This window comes from Hordeum vulgare, chromosome 6H (assembly GCF_904849725.1).
Source record: "Hordeum vulgare subsp. vulgare chromosome 6H, MorexV3_pseudomolecules_assembly, whole genome shotgun sequence".
Classification (NCBI taxonomy): domain Eukaryota; kingdom Viridiplantae; phylum Streptophyta; class Magnoliopsida; order Poales; family Poaceae; genus Hordeum; species Hordeum vulgare.
This window is the reverse complement of record NC_058523.1, coordinates 211,388,620-211,404,645: the sequence shown is the minus strand read 5'-3', so window position 1 is coordinate 211,404,645 and position 16,026 is coordinate 211,388,620.

Genomic DNA, 16,026 nt, shown 5'->3' with positions numbered 1-16,026 from the left:
TTGTGGTGGTTAGGTTCGAACCACGCCACCTAATCGTCTCTCGAGCCTCTGCTTTATCGGAATTGCTAGCCGGAATTAATGCCGACGCTCCTCCCGTGCCGCCTATAAGTAGAGGCCCTCCCAGAGCTTCGGAACCCATCTCGCACATATCCACAGTCCACCTTTACTCCTCAGCACCAGCCGATCCAGGAGGAGGCCCTCGAGGTACCTTCTTCCCCAGCTCCGGCCGCCCTGATCCGCTTCAGGATCCGGCCATTCCCGAGTCGAGTAAGCATCGGTAGGACCTCGAGAGGCTTCCATTCGCGTCCAGGAGCTCCTCCCCTTCTTACCCATCGCTTAATTTGATCGCATGAGCTCTGTGACGTCGATCCCCGCATCTCACAGGAGCTGATGTCCGCCGGAGACTTGTTGCCGTCGACGTGGAGCTACCCCCTCAGCCAAATCCTCTTCCATCAGAAGGGCGGGTCAACGGTGAGTGCTGCCGCACCCTCAGCTGGCTCTGTCCTCCCTCCTAGTGTCGTAGGCGACCACCGTGTGCTTCTGGCGCGGCCTTCGAACCTGACAGGGGACCCCCCCGTTGTCAGTGTCTCACTCTCCGCCAAAGAATTTCGCGGAAAGCGTATTCCGCAAAAAGTTGTTTTCCTTTCGGGGAAACGCCTTTCCGCGGACGCGCTTTGACATATCTCAAGCTAGCTCTTGTTTCTAATAATTCTTATTACAGATTAGTCCCTGAAACTATTTTAGCTATAACATTTGATCCATAACTTATTTTCAAGTGATTCTTTTTGAAAAATGATCCTCGTAATGCCTAATTTATTTTAACATTTTTCTCAACATGTTTTGGGAGAAATAGCAAGGCAGTACCACTTATGTCATTGTTTGCTTTATACCGTAGATTCCGACACCAAGAACACCGACGTTAACTGCATCGAGCTTGATCCCGACTACGTTGAACCAGGCAAGCATGTTTGAAATCTTGATGTGCTGTTTGCTAACCTAACTCATAATTATTATTCAACACCTTGCATATTGCATACACGCTACATATATTTCAACAATGGTAAAATATGATGATGGCAAGTGGTAGTTATGAAAGGTCGTGGAATAGCCTAGTAACACGGAACGTGGTAGGTTATGGCCTGGTCATGGCATGTGCACGATGGTGCTGATAAAAACTTGGTTAAACTCCAATGTGGACCTAGAACGAGTCTTGTCCGTGTCATACTTCTGTATCCTGCTACCACAGTTTCTCGGATAATGGTTTCGGTACAGTCAGTTGTAGACCTATTATCAGTTATACACCATTAGAGGGGCCAGTATGAAGGTATCCATGGCCCTGGACGAAATCCAGTCATCCGGTCTGGGGGCATGGGTGTTTCCGGTCTAGGACCGGAAGGAAGGGCACTCGCCGTGAGCGTGCGGTATAAATTATTTTGATCCCATGCTAGTCGAGGTTGGAGCCTCCCCGTCTTATGGTTTTCCCTTGGCAGCGTTGTCTGAGTGTCCACTTCTAAATTACTGTACGCGGGATTAGTCATGATGACTAGCGAAAACCGTGAGCAATGGGTAAAGAGTACACCCTCTGTACAGTCAAAACTATTCGATTACCCCTGTCCCCGGTCAAGGGCGTTGTTTGACGAGTCAAGTGTCGGTCCTAGTGTCGGTCTTTGGAGTATAAGGAATGGTGATAATATTGGTTGTGGACTATCGTGTCAAACTATGGAACATTATCAAATATTTTATTGGTTCAAGAAATATTCTGAAGGTTAGTTGTACCACCCGGATACTTCTTGTTATTTATTTATTGTGCCCTTTCTATGATGTCGCTGAGACGCCCGACGGCGGCTTGTTATTTATTTATTATGCCCTTTCTGTGGTGTCACTGAGATGCCCGACTACGGCTTGTTATCTATTTAATATGCCCTTTCTATGGTCTCGCTGGGACGCCCGACTGCGGCTTGTTATCTATTTATTATGCCCTTCCTGTGGTGTCACTGAGACGCCCGACTACGGCGTGTTATTTATTTATTATTCCCTTTGTGTGGTGTCGCTGAGACGCTCGACTGCGGCTTGTATTTATCTTTGCCCTTATTGTGGTGTTGTAGAGACGCCCGTTTGTGGCATGTTATTTATTTTATTTATGTTATGCCTTGTATGTGGTGTCGCTTAGATGCCAGACGGTGGTTTTACAAACCCCTGTTAACCTTTCGACGCATTGCTCAAGACACCCGATCGGTGTATTTTACTTTTTTGTTAAGGATATCTCGGGAGGACTAGCGCTTGATTTATCCACTAACTAAATTTACTTTCAGCACTTATATTTTGGATATAACCTGATTCTAACCATGCATATTAAAATCAACTGCATGCATCTCATCTTTTGTGCAAACTGTTTGCGAGTACTTTTCGAAGTACTCACTGGCTTGTTGTTGTGGCCAGATATGGATGAAGCAGATGTCATGGATGAAAAGTTTGATAGCGAGTCCGATGTCTAGAGGAGTCCCAGTCAGTCTTGTGATCTTTGAGTCCGCCGCTGTATTATTCCAACGCTTCCGCCACCCCGAGTAAATTGTTGAGCTTCACTCTGATGCTTAACGCGTAGTAGTACTTTTCATGTCACATTTCTCTGATGTGACGTGCCCCTTTTATTTTCACGAGCAGTAGAATCACCCTAAGACCACTGTAAAATTCCATTTTTCCTAAGACTTGGATATGTCGTAATAATTGTAGAACAACCCTTCCTCTACTTGTATAATATTAAGTACTACTAGTTTTCTGTATCAAGATGAGTGTGTCTGTGAGAAATATTTTTCTTCACAGAGGATGCCCATGGCTGATTTCCAATTATTCTTTTATTGGGGAACCTGTCGTGACAACCTAGTTATCAGAGCCAGGCTGACTGTAGGAAACCCCTAGGCACGATCGCTAACCGGATTAGTCGTTTTTAATTCCTGCTTGTTTTAGCAATTTTCTGTTGGTCAACATATATTTATGTTTTGAATATATGAAAATTTTGTTTTGTAGATGGATGGCAGTGGTTGCCCGTCGCAGGTGTTCGCCAATGAGCTGACGAGATTTTTGCGAATTTTTTCCGTCATCGTTAAGATCACGATTGGACCGACGACTCGTACCGAGTACGTGTTCTACCGCCACAAGATCAGTGACTCCCTGACTATGCATAAGGCGTCAGTGCATTTTATTGATGGTCGACCAGAGATCCGTTGTCTTCGCTTTGTTGGGAGAGCCATGCCTACGGAGAGGCAGGCTATTCACATGGCAGCCAGGGAGGCGATTGCTCGTCTCTGGGACACTCTTCCAGCCATGAAGACTCGTCCTTATTAATACCTGCCTTGCCACATGCCGTACAGTAGTCACTATGCCTTTGCATGCCCCAGCGGAGAGGAAGATGATGCTCTTGGGATGCTCGTGCAGTATGTCCAAGCCCTGGAGTCAGCCTTTGATGGCTTAGTGGATGACTTGGTGGCTTCTTGCATGGAGCATCTTACTCGTCCTCACCACAGGACTGAGCTCATTCGTCCTGCACCGCCTCGGTCATGTCCGTCTTCTTCTGCCTCATGCACTCCGCCAGCTCAGCTCCGTCGTCAGCTGCCTACCATTGAGGAGTGCTACTTCTCAAACAAGAGCGCTATAAATTGACACATTGACGGAGACTAGGCTTGCGTTGTTTTTTCCCTTGAAGAGGAAAGGGTGATGGAGCACATGAGCAGTATGTATTTCCCAAAGTTTGAGAACCAAGGTATCGATCCAGAAGGAGGGTCTCGTCGAGTCCGGAGTACCTGCACAAAAACAAACAAGCTTGCACCCAACGCTTCAAAGGGGTTGTCAATCCCTTCAAGATTGTTTGCAAAGTGAGATCTGAAGGCAGAAAGTGCAACGAAGTAAAAAGTGTAAGGCTGAAAATATGGTGCGGAGTAGACCCTGGGGGCCATAGTGTTCACTAGAGGATTCTCTCAAAATAGCAAATATCACAGTGGGTGAACAAATTACTGTCGAGCAATTGATAGAACCGCGCAAAGTCATGACGATATCTAAGGCAATGATCATACATATAGGCATCACGTCCAAGACAAGTAGACCGATACTTTCTGCATCTACTACTATTACTCCACACATTGACCGCTATCCATCATGCATCTAGTGTATTGAGTTCATGACGAACAGAGTAACGCCTTAAGCAAGATGACAAGATGTAGAGGGATAATCTCAAACCAATGATGAAAACCCCATCTTTTTACCCTTGATGGCAACAACACGATGCGTGCCTCGCTACCCCTTCTGTCACTCGGTGAGGTCATCACACGGTATGAACCCAAAACCAAACACTTCTCCCATTGCAAGAGGGCGTCCAGGAGGCCCACAAGCCTATGGCCGCGGCCTCCCCTGGCCGCGGGGTGAGGGCTTGTGGGGCCCCTAGGTTCCCCCTGCCTTGGCTCTCAAGTCTCCTGATCTTCTTCCGTTATGGAAAAATTATTTTCGGTGATTTTATACCGTTTGGACTCCGTTTCAAAATCTCCTCTGAAAGGGGTCAAAAACATGGAAAAAACGGGAACTCGCACTTGGCACTGAGTTAATAAGTTAGTCCCAAAAAATATATAAAAGGCATGCAAAACATCCAAAGTTTGACAAGATAATAGCATGAAACCATCAAAAATTATAGATACGTTGGAGACGTATCAAGGAGTTCAATCAAGTCATTGCTCTTGCCCCCATTAGAGCTCCTATGCCTGCTAGTCCAGTGCATGCTTCGCCGTCTCATGCATCCCGCTTAGAGCCAGTAGAGGAGGAAGTGAACTCCCTAGCTCCTCATCTCGGACTTTCCCTGGGTCAGCCAATCTAGGTTCTTTCTAAGTCCTAGAGATGGTGCAGCAGATCGCTAGTACGCTTGTATGATATGTATGATATGTATGATGATGTGCTCCTAGAACGAAGAGAAGTAGTCATGTTGTGTCATGTAGGACAGGAGAAGTGCACTAGCTTAAATAACAAGACAGGCATACGAAAGGACGACCTGAGTGGTATGTATAATTATGTGCGATGTAAGATGTACCGCAGTCCTTCTACGAACATGATTGTTATTTTATGGATAAAATCTTTGTAGTGTTTCCTTGGAAATATTTCTAAAATCTTTATTCGAGCTTCATTTTTTCTAATTGGTTCTTGCAACAATAACCTAGCTTTGATTAAATGAGCAGTCTCTGGAGACGCTCCATGCCAAGGGATAATGGAGAAAATCAATCTACTGAGACAGAGAACAACTTCACTCAAAGTCACTCCAACATGAAAGTAGCCCAGCACTTTCAGAAGTCTGTCGTTTATACGAGCAGAGCCAACAACAGCATCAGGAAATGATGAATCAAATGATAAATATGGGAAATCATCGTGGTCCGCACCCACAACACTCCCGACTGGCTGAAATACAAAAGACACGTCCGCCAACATTTTCACACACCCACAAACCTATGGAAGCATACGATTGGCTGCGTGACATTGAAACAAAGATGACAATTGCACAATGTTTGGATCATGAGAAAGTACTTTATGCACCCCACTATTTGACTGGAGCCGCAGCCTCGTGGTGGGAAAATATCCTCTGCATGCATCCAGACGAGAACAGTATCACATGGGCTGAATTTAAAGAAAGTTTTCGTGGAGCGCACATACCCAGCAGTGTCATGAAAATGAAGAAGAGAGAATTTGAAGACCTGAAGCAAAGAAGTTCCAGCGTGATGGAATACCTGGATCGGTATAATCAACTGTACCGTTATGCAAGTGAGGACTACAAGACACAAGAAAGAAGGATAGAGAAATTCCTGGATGGACTTAATCCAGCATTAAAATCCCAACTGGTTGTTCACACGTTTCCAGATTTTAAGACACTGGTAGACAAAGCCAATATGCTAGAAGCTGAACATCGCAGCTTGGATGACATTCACAAATGTCGTCGCAATAATTCTGTCCTAGTACGCAAAATCAGGCACAAGGCAAAGTACTCAAAGACTCAAGCTCCGCGTACCCCAGCACCAACAACTAAATTTAACAACAACTCTTACGTAAGGAGCAAAGATTTTACTCCCCGTACCAGTATCACCTGTTTTGCATGTGGAGCAGCAGGACACTACGCTCGGTAATGCCCAAAGGCCAAAAATGGTGCAACAAGACCAACACTTCCAACATTGATTCAGCACCAAAGCGCAATAATTTCAACCCCAATAACAATCACAAGAAGGGTCACGTGAATCTTGTCGCCAAGGAAGATGCTATGAACGCACGTGAAATTGTACTCGGTAAGGTTCCTGTCAACAAAATTCCTGCCCTGGTTTTGTTTGATTCGGGAGCTTCCTACTCATTCAATTGAAAAAGGTTTGTTTCGAAACACAACTTTTCAACCCTTCCCTTGGAAAATTCAATGACTATCAAGTCCGCGGGAGTACAACATACTACTCAAGAATATTGCAAGGATGTTACTATTGAAATCAAAGATTTTGTGTTTTGGGAAAACCTTATTGTTACTGAAAGTAACACGGTGGATATTATTTTGGGGATGGACTAGCTAAACACCAACAAGGGATTTATTGACTGCTTCAATCGAACGGTAACCCTCACTCACCATCAAGGTAAGAGAGTAATAGTTGCAGCCCTACGGAGGGAAAAATCAAGCAAAGCAAGATTAAATAAGACAGATGCCAGTGTGTTGAAAGACGTTCCAGTGGTATGTGAATTTCCGGATGTATTTCCTGATTAGCTCCCAGGTATGCCGCGAGACCAAGAAATAGAATTTTGTATTGAGCTTGCACCTGGTACAACCCCAATATTTAAGAAGGCATACCGCATGGCACCAACGGAGTTAGTCAAACTCAAGAAGCAAACAAAAGAACCATTGGACGACGGATATATTAGACCAAGCTCTTCACCTTGGGGATCACCCGTATTGTTTTCTAAGGAGAGAGATGGAATATTGAGACTGTGCATTGGTTATCGAGCACTCAACATGGCCACTATCAAGAAAAAATATCCACTGCCCTGAATAAATGATTTGTTTGATCAATTGGCTCAAGCAAAGGCATTTTCAAAGATCGATTTGAGGTCACGGTATCATCAGCTCAAGATACGTACACAAGACATTCTAAAAACAACCTTTACCTCAATATACGGATTGTACAAGTTCACAGTAATGCTTTTCATACTAACCAACGCACCAGCTTACTTCGTACATTTGATGAATATGGTATTCATGAAGTATATGGATAAGTTTGTCGTAATCTTCATCGATGACATACTTGTCTACCCTAAAAACCCCGAAGAGCATGCGGAACACCTAAGAATTGTGTTGGGGGAAGTCCGTAAACATCAGCTATATGCAAAATTCGGCAAATGCGAGTTTTGTATTAAGCCGGTCGGATTTTTGGGACATGTGCTCACTCAGGATGGCATAGCGGTAGACCCACAGAAGGTCAAGGTTGTAAATGAATGACTGCAAGCAACCAATGTGACAGACATCCGGAGTTTCCTCGGATTAGCATGATATTACCGGACGTTCATTGATTTTTTTTTCCACTATTGCCCGACCCATGACCCAGTTGCTCAAGAAGGAAAAGAAGTTTGAATGGACCGAAGCTTGTGAAAGAAGTTTCCATGAATTGAAGAAGAGATTGACTACAGCTCTAGTATTGATTGTGCCATACTTAAACAAGGATTTTGAAATATATTGTGATGCCTCCGAGAAAGGCCTCAGATGCGTACTCATGCAAGGAGGGAAGGTCGTGGCTTATGCCTCACAACAACTCCGGCGACACGAAGATAACTACCCCGCTCATATTGTGAGTATTGATTGTGCCAGACTTAAACAAGGATTTTGAAATGTATTGTGATGCCTCCAGGAAAGGCCTCAGATGCGTACTTATGCAAGAAGGGAAGGTCGTGGCTTATGCCTCACGACAACTCACGATTTGGAGTTGGCTGCCGTGATTCACGGTCTCAAGGAATGGAGACACTTTCTGCTTGGAAATCACTACGAAATATACACGGATCATAAGAGTCTCAAGTATATTTTCACACAGCCAGATGTCAACCTTTGACAACGACGTTGCTTGAAGTTAATTAAAGATTATGATGTGGGCATCCGTTACCATCCTGGTAAGGCTAACGTAGTAGCAGATGCTATTAGCTGGAACCCCACCTTAGGCAAGAACCCCATACCAAAGATGAGACCTGAGCTTGCAAAAGAGTTCACTCTGCTAAACATGCTCCTCGTTCTAGAAGGTACAGTGGCACAACTTGAAGTATAACCCACTCTGGTCGGGAATATCAAGGAAGCTCAGAAATTACACCCCAGCATAGAAGGCATAAAGAAAAAGATGAGCCTTGGGTAGGCCCCCGACTTTACAATTGATGAGCAAGGGATTCTATGGTACAGAGACCGACTATGTGTACCGGACCAATAAGACCTCAAAACTCAAATTCTGGAAGAAGCCCACAACGTGCCCTATTCTATCCACCCAGGAGGCACAAAAATGTTCAAGGACCTCGAGGCAAAATATTGGTGGAACGGAATGAAGAGAGATATTGCCTCTTTCATTATCCGCTTTGATTCATGTCAGTGCATTAAGGCAGAACATCATTAGCCAACAGGGTTGTTACAACCTATGAAGGTTCCCGAATGGAAGTGGGATGAGGTAGGAATGGATTTTATTGTCGGACTACTCCGATCACAACATGGACACGATGCTATATGGGTGATCACCGATCGGTTCACAAAAGTGGCTCACTTCATTCCAGCCAAGACTACGTACTCCACTCAGAAGCTAGCAAGACTATACCTCGCCCGTATTATATGCGTACACGAGATACCCAAGACTATTGTATCCTATAGAGGCATCCAGTTTACCTCAAGATTTTGGGAATATCTGCAACAAGCTTTCGGAACACAGCTAGTATTCACCACAGCTTATCACCCTCAGACTGGGGGACAAACCGAGTGTGTAAATCAGATCCTCGAAGACATGCTCAAGACTTGTGTGCTCACATACGGCAATAATTGGGAACACAGTTTACCCTACGCCCAGTTCTCATACAACAACAGTTATCAAGCAAGCTTGGAGATGTCGCGTTTTGAAGCTTTATATGGAAGACGATGTCGTACTCCTCTAAATTTGACAGAAACCGGAGATAGCCGCATCTTCGGCCCACAACTACTCCAAGAGGCAGAGGACAAGGTGAAGATCAAAAAAGATAAAATCAAAACATCCCAAAGCCGTCAGAAGAGCTACTACAATCAAAAACACCGTGATGTCGATTTCAGTCCTAATGATTATGTGTATCTTAAGGTATCACCCATGAGAGCTCTACAAAGACTCAAAGTCAAGGGCAAACTCGCACCTCGTTTCATCGGACCATTTTGCATAATTGCTCGTAGAGGACAAGTTGCCTACCAGCTAGGCCTACGAGTAGAATTGTCACACGTACACGATGTGTTTCACATTTCTCAGCAACAGGTAGAAAGTGTGTGAGGAACCCCGAGCAACAGGTAGCTCATGACAACATAGAAGTGCAACCAGACCTATCCTATGAGGAACAACCCGTGAAAATATTAGAGGAATCAGAAAGAAGGACACGACACAAGGTCACCAAGCTATTCAGAGTACAGTGGAGCAACCACTCAGAGGATGAGGCCACATGGGAAAGAGAGGATTACCTGCAAAAAGAGCAACCACAATTTCTTGAGGAATGGCTGAAATCTCGGGGACGAGATTTTTCTTAAGGGGGTATGTGTTGTAACACCCAAGATTTTAAAAGTTTGATTTCCTTGAAATCCTTGGATTTATAATAAAATTGGCTTGAAAAAAATTTGAAGCTCTCTTGCTAACCTTCTTGAGAAAACTTTTTGGAGCTTCTTTTTCCACCAAACAAGTTTTAGAGATATTCTTTTGGACCTTTCTCAAAATGAATTGGTTTGAAAGAATATTCTTTCTTTTGCAACTTTGGAAATTTTTCCATAAACCTTCTATTCTTCTTTCAAAAAGATTTACTCATCACATTTCTGTTTTAAATCCTTTTTTACCTTCCCTAGCCCTAAGGTTTTACTTTGAATGCTTTCCAAAAAATTAGAAGGGATGGATCACCCTTAATTATTTTATTTGAATAAAAGGGATTTTTTGTAATCAGTTTGAACCCTGCCATTTACAAAGGACATCCTCTGTTCCTTTGGAGTCTTGACCCCAAACTCTTGCAATTTGAAGCCCTTAGTGTCTTCTATCATTTCCACCAGAAACCTTGAGCTGTGAAGTTCAAAAATTTCAAATTTTGTTTGACTGAAGTTGGACCAGAGAAACTTATTTTCTGTGCAAACCTGTCACAAACTTCTCCAAAAATTCAGAAATTTTTTGCAGTGCTTTGTCTTCCAATGAGAGTGCTCCCCAAAAAATTTCAACTCCAAATTCATCCTTCAGATGCCTTTTTCAAATCATCGAGCACCACACCAGCACTCTGAACTGTGCTTGTCTGGATTTAATTCAGACCTACTTCAGTCAGAGCTGCATCCCTCTCCCCCTCGTCAATCTCGTCAGTATCGTTGGCTTAGCCGTCAATCCTGTGCGTAGAGCTTATCCCCTGCACCGTGCATCGCCTTGGACTCTTCTCCTCGTCGGTGGCTAGCTAACAGAGCCGGCCAAGCTTCAAAAACGGATCTGCAACAGCCACAACTCCTCCGTGTTGCAACCCCACGCCGCCCGGCACCGTCCATCGCCGCTGCAGCCTCCGTGTGTCCCCATCGCCAGTGCATGCCACAAAATTCGTCGCCATGCACCGAGCTGCTCAGAGTGCAGTTTCTGCTGCCACATGGCTCAGCAATGGCCGCGTCGTTGCCGCCTTATCTCAGTCGATGACCAGCTCCCCTTTGGTCAAAAATGAGACCCTCGTGGTGGTTAGGTTCGAACCGAGCCACCTAATCGTCTGCCCGAGCCTCTGCTTCACCAGAATTGCTCACCGGAATTAATGTAGAAGCTCCTCCCGTGGCGCCTATAAGTAGAGCCCCTCCCCAGAGCTTCGGAACCCAGCTCACACCTCTCCACACTCCACCTTCACTCCTCAGCACCAGCCGATCCAGGAGGAGGCCCCAGAGGGACCTTCTTCCCTAGCTCCGGCCGCCCCGATCCGTTTCGGGATCCGGCCATTCCCGAGTCATGTAAGCATAGGTAGGACCTCCAGAGGCTTCCATTCGGGTCCAGGAGCTCCTCCCCTTCTTACCCAGCAATCAATTTGATCGTAGGATCTCTCTGCCATCGAACCCCGCATCTCACCGGAACTGCTATCCGCCGGAGACTTGCTGCCGTCGACGTGGAGCTTCCCCCTTAGCCAAATCCTCTTCCATTAGACGGGAGGGTCAACGATGAGTGATACCGCACCCTCAGCTATCTCTCTCCTCCCTCCTAGAGTCGTCGGTGATCACCGTGTGCTTCTGGCGCTAGCGAGGCCTTCGAACCTGACAAGGGGACCCCCCTTGTCAGTGTCTCCCTCTCCTCCAAAGTGTTTGGCAGAAAGGGTATTCGGCAAAAAGTTCTTTTCCTTTTGGGGAAATGCCTTTCCCCGCGGGCGCTTTGACATATCTCAAGCTAGCCCATGTTTCTAATAATTATTATTACAGATTAGTCCCTGAAACTATTTTAGCTATAACTTTTGATCCATAACTTAGTTTCCAGTGATTCTTTTTGCAAAATGATCCTCGTAATGCCTAGTTTATTTTAAGATTTTGCTAAAAAATAATTTGGGACCAGTAGGTAGGCAGTACCACTTATGCCATTGTTTGCTTTATGCCGTAGATTCCGACACCGAGAACACTGACGTTAACTCCATCGAGCTTGATCCCGACTACGTGGACCCAGGAAAGCATGTTTGAACTCCTGATGTGTTGTTTGCTAACCTAACTCATACTTATTATTCATCACCTTTCATATTGCATACATGCTACATATATGTCAACAATGGTAAAATATGATGATGGCAAGTGGTAGTTATGAAACGTCGTGGAATAGCCTAGTCACGCGGAACATGATAGGTTATATCCTGGTCATGGCATGTGCATGATGGTGCCGGTAAAAACTTGGTTAAACTCCAGTATCAACCTAGACTGAGTCTTGTCCGTGTCATACTTCTATATCGCGCTACCACAGTTTCTTGGATAATTGATTCAGTATAGTCACTTGTAGACCTATTATCAGTCACACACCATTAGAGGGGCCGTTATGAAGGTATCCATGGCCCTGGACTAAATACAGTCATCCGGTCAGGGGGCATGAGTGTTTCTGGTCTGGGACCGGAAGGGAGGGCACTCCCCGTGAGCGCGTAGTATAAATTATTTTGATCCCATGCTAGTCGAGGTCGGAGCCTCCCAGTCTTATGGTTTTCCCTTGGTGGCGTAGTCTGGGTCAAGCCGGGCTTCGCGGAGGTAAAAATGGTGTGTGCTCGTTTTGAGTGTCCAAATCTAAATTGCCGTACACGGGACTAATCATGATGACTATCGAAAACCGTGAGCTATGGGTAAAGAATACACCCTCTGTAGAGTCAAAACTATTCGAGTAGCCATGTTCCCGGTCAAGGACGTTGTTTGACGAGTCAAGTGTCGGTCCTAGATCGGTCTTTGGAGTATAAGGAATGGTGATAATAATGGTTGTGGAGTATCATATTAAACTATGGAACATGATCAAATATTTTATTGGTTCAAGAATTATCCTCAAGGTTGGTTGTACCACCCGGGTACTTCTTGTTATTTATTTATTATGCCCTTTCTATGGTGTCGCTGAGACGGCCGACTACGGCTTGTTATTTATTTATTATGCCCTTTCTGTGGTGTCGCTGAGTTGCCCGACTACGGCTTGTTATCTATTTACTATGCCCTTTCTGTGGTGTCGTTGAGACGCCCGACTGTGGCTTGTTATTTATTTATTATGCCCTTTCTGTGGTGTCGCTGAGACGCCCGACTACGGCTTGTATTTATCTTTTCCCTTTCTCTGGTGTCATAGAGACGCCCATTTGTGGCGTGTTATTTATTTCATTTATCTTATGCACTGTATGTGTTGTCGCTCAGACGCCACATGGTGGTTTTATTAACCCGTGTTAACCTTTCGAGGCATCGCTCCAGACACCCGATCGGTGTATTTTACTTTTCTGTTAAGGATATCTCGGGAGGACTACCGCCTGATTTATCCACTAACTTAATTTACTTTAAGCACTTATTTTTTGGATATAACCTGATTCTAACCATGCATATTAAAATCAACTGCATGCATCTCATTTTTTGTGCAAACTGTTTGCGAGTACTTTTCGAAGTACTCACTTGCTTGTTGTTGTGGCCAGATATGGATGAAGGAGATCTCATCGATGAAGAGTTTGATAGCGAGTACGATGTATAGAGGAGTCCCAGTAAATCTTGCGATCCTGGAGTCCGCCGCTCATTTATTGCAATGCTTCCACCACCCCGAATAAATCGTTGAGCTTCAGTCCGATGCTTAACGCGTAGTAGTACTTGTCATGTCACATTTTTCTGATGTGACGTGCCCCTTTTATTTTCACGAGCAGTAGAATCACCCTAAGACCACTGTAACATTCCATTTTTCCTAAGACTTGGATATGTTGTAATAATTGTAGAGCAACCCTTGCTCTACTGGTATAATATTAAGTACTACTGGTTTTCTGTATCAAGATGAGTCTGTGAGTGAGAAATATTTTTCTTCACTGAGGAACCGGTCGTGACACCGAGCTTGGAGATGAATCGACCCAAGGAGGTAATGCATCCTGCCAACATCTGCATCTCCTTGAGGGTTGTGGGCACGCTCATCTTGTTTATGGCATTGACCTTCACCGTGTTTGCCTCGATCCCCCGGTATAATACCAGAAAACTGAGCAGTTATCCTGATGGGACCCCGAAGACGCACTTCTAGGGGTTCAGCTTCAGGTTCACCTCTCTTAGGCTGGCAAAGGTCTCCACCAAGTCCTCCACCAGGGTTTTTTCCTGCCTTGCCTTGATCATGATGTCATCGATGTAGGCCTCTGCTTTTCTCCCGAGCTGCGGTCCCAAAGCAATGTGCATAAACTGCTGGAAGGTCGCCTCAGTGTTCCGCATCTCGAAGGGCTTGCACTCGTAGCAGTATACCCCACACGGGGAGAGGAAGGTTGTCTTCTCGACGTCCTCCACTGCCATCTTGATCTGGTGGTAGCCCGGGAATGCATCTAGGCAGCACAAGAGATCGCACTCCGCGGTGGAGTCCATGATCTCTTGCGTGGTAGCGGGAACGGGTCCTGAGGGCAAGCCTTGCTGAGGCTCGTGAAGTCGAGGCACATGCGCTCCTTCCTGCACTTCTTCAAGACAACAATCGGGTTGGCCACCCATTCCGGGTAGCGCACATCTCGAATGACCCCTTCCTCCTTCAGTTTGCACACCTCCCACGCGATGAATGCCTGCTTCTCCGGGGATTACCTGCTTGCCTTCTGCTTCACTTGGCGCGCGTTCAGGCACACGATGAGGTCGTGATCGATGACGTCACTTGGGAAGCCCACCATGTCAGAGGCGCTCCAAGCAAACACATCCGTGTTCGCCCTGAGGAAACCCACCAATGTCTTCTCTTGGTCTTGGGGGAGGTTTGTGCCGATGGTGAAGATGGGAGCCGAGCTTCCTTCGTCCACAGGTACTTGTTTTGTCTCTGCCCGGTCCTAGGAGAACAACTGCTTCTTCTTCATAGCCGCGACACCGGGGACGTCCCTAGAGTCTTCCGCGGCACGCGCCGCGCCCAAGGAGTTGGCTCGTGTCGTGGCCATGGCCTTGTGGGAGATCTCGAGTACCCCTGATGGTTCCTTGACGTCCCCCACGATGGTGAGCACGCCGCCGCTTCCGGGCATCATGACGACGTTGTAGCCTGGGTGCGTTGCCTCCATGAACTGCGCGAGGGCGGGGTAGCTAAGTATCGCGTTGTATGGAAGGTGGATGCGGGCGACGTCGAAGTCGATCTGCTCGGTACGGAAGTTGGAGCGGTTAACGAAGGTGATGGGAGGCGAAGTTGTCCGACGGGGTTGACAAATCCTGCCGCCACCCTAGAGAAGGGCTTTGAAGGCACAAGCCGCTCTCGGGGTAACTGCAACACGTCGAAGGCCTCTATGGAGATGATGTTGAGGCATGCGCCACCGTCGATTAGGGTCTTGGAGACGGACACGCCGCGTATGGTCGACATGCACAACATAGGAAGTGTGAAAGTACGTTATATCGACTAGAGGGGGGTGAATAGGAGATTTTTAGAATTTCATCACTGAGGAAATTCATTTTGAGGAAATTCCTCACCGATGACTAACTTACAGCGGAAACAGTAAAGGATCAGAAGTGCAAAGTTTCACAACAACAGTTTTTCAGAGTGAAGAATGTGAAAGCAGATTGCACAGTGAGCAGGCACGCAGAATTCAGATGAGGATTAACTGACGTGAAGAATTTGGGGTTGAGGAAATTCAGAGAAAGTCTTCAGCAAATTCTTCAAACAGTCGCAGTGAAAATCATCAAGACATAATACGAGGAAAGTAAGGAGTTGAGGAATTAGAACCCGTTTCTCAGTGAAGACAGCCGTTGATGACCCAGTTCCAACTGTTGTGACAGTCGTACATCTGGTTTGGAGCTGCTTGGTACTGAAAGCACAAGACACACAGTCCCTGGACACACAGTCCCTACCGTATTCTACTTGAGCTAAGGACACACGGTCCTCGCCCAACACTCGTGGTAAGTCTTCAGGGCAGACTTCCAAACCCTCACAAACTTGGTCAGCCGTCGATCCACAATTGACTGCTGGAAAGCTCTAGACCATGACGCCTAACCGTCTGGAGGATGCACTGTCCTCAAAGGTAAAAGGCTTCAGTCCCACATAGAAACAACTTCTTCAGTGATGCTCAATCACTAGGTTTGGTTTGTGGTTTCGGTGTATGGTGTATTTCCTCACTTATGAATTACTCTTGAAGACTCTTGAGGAATTGGGTTGC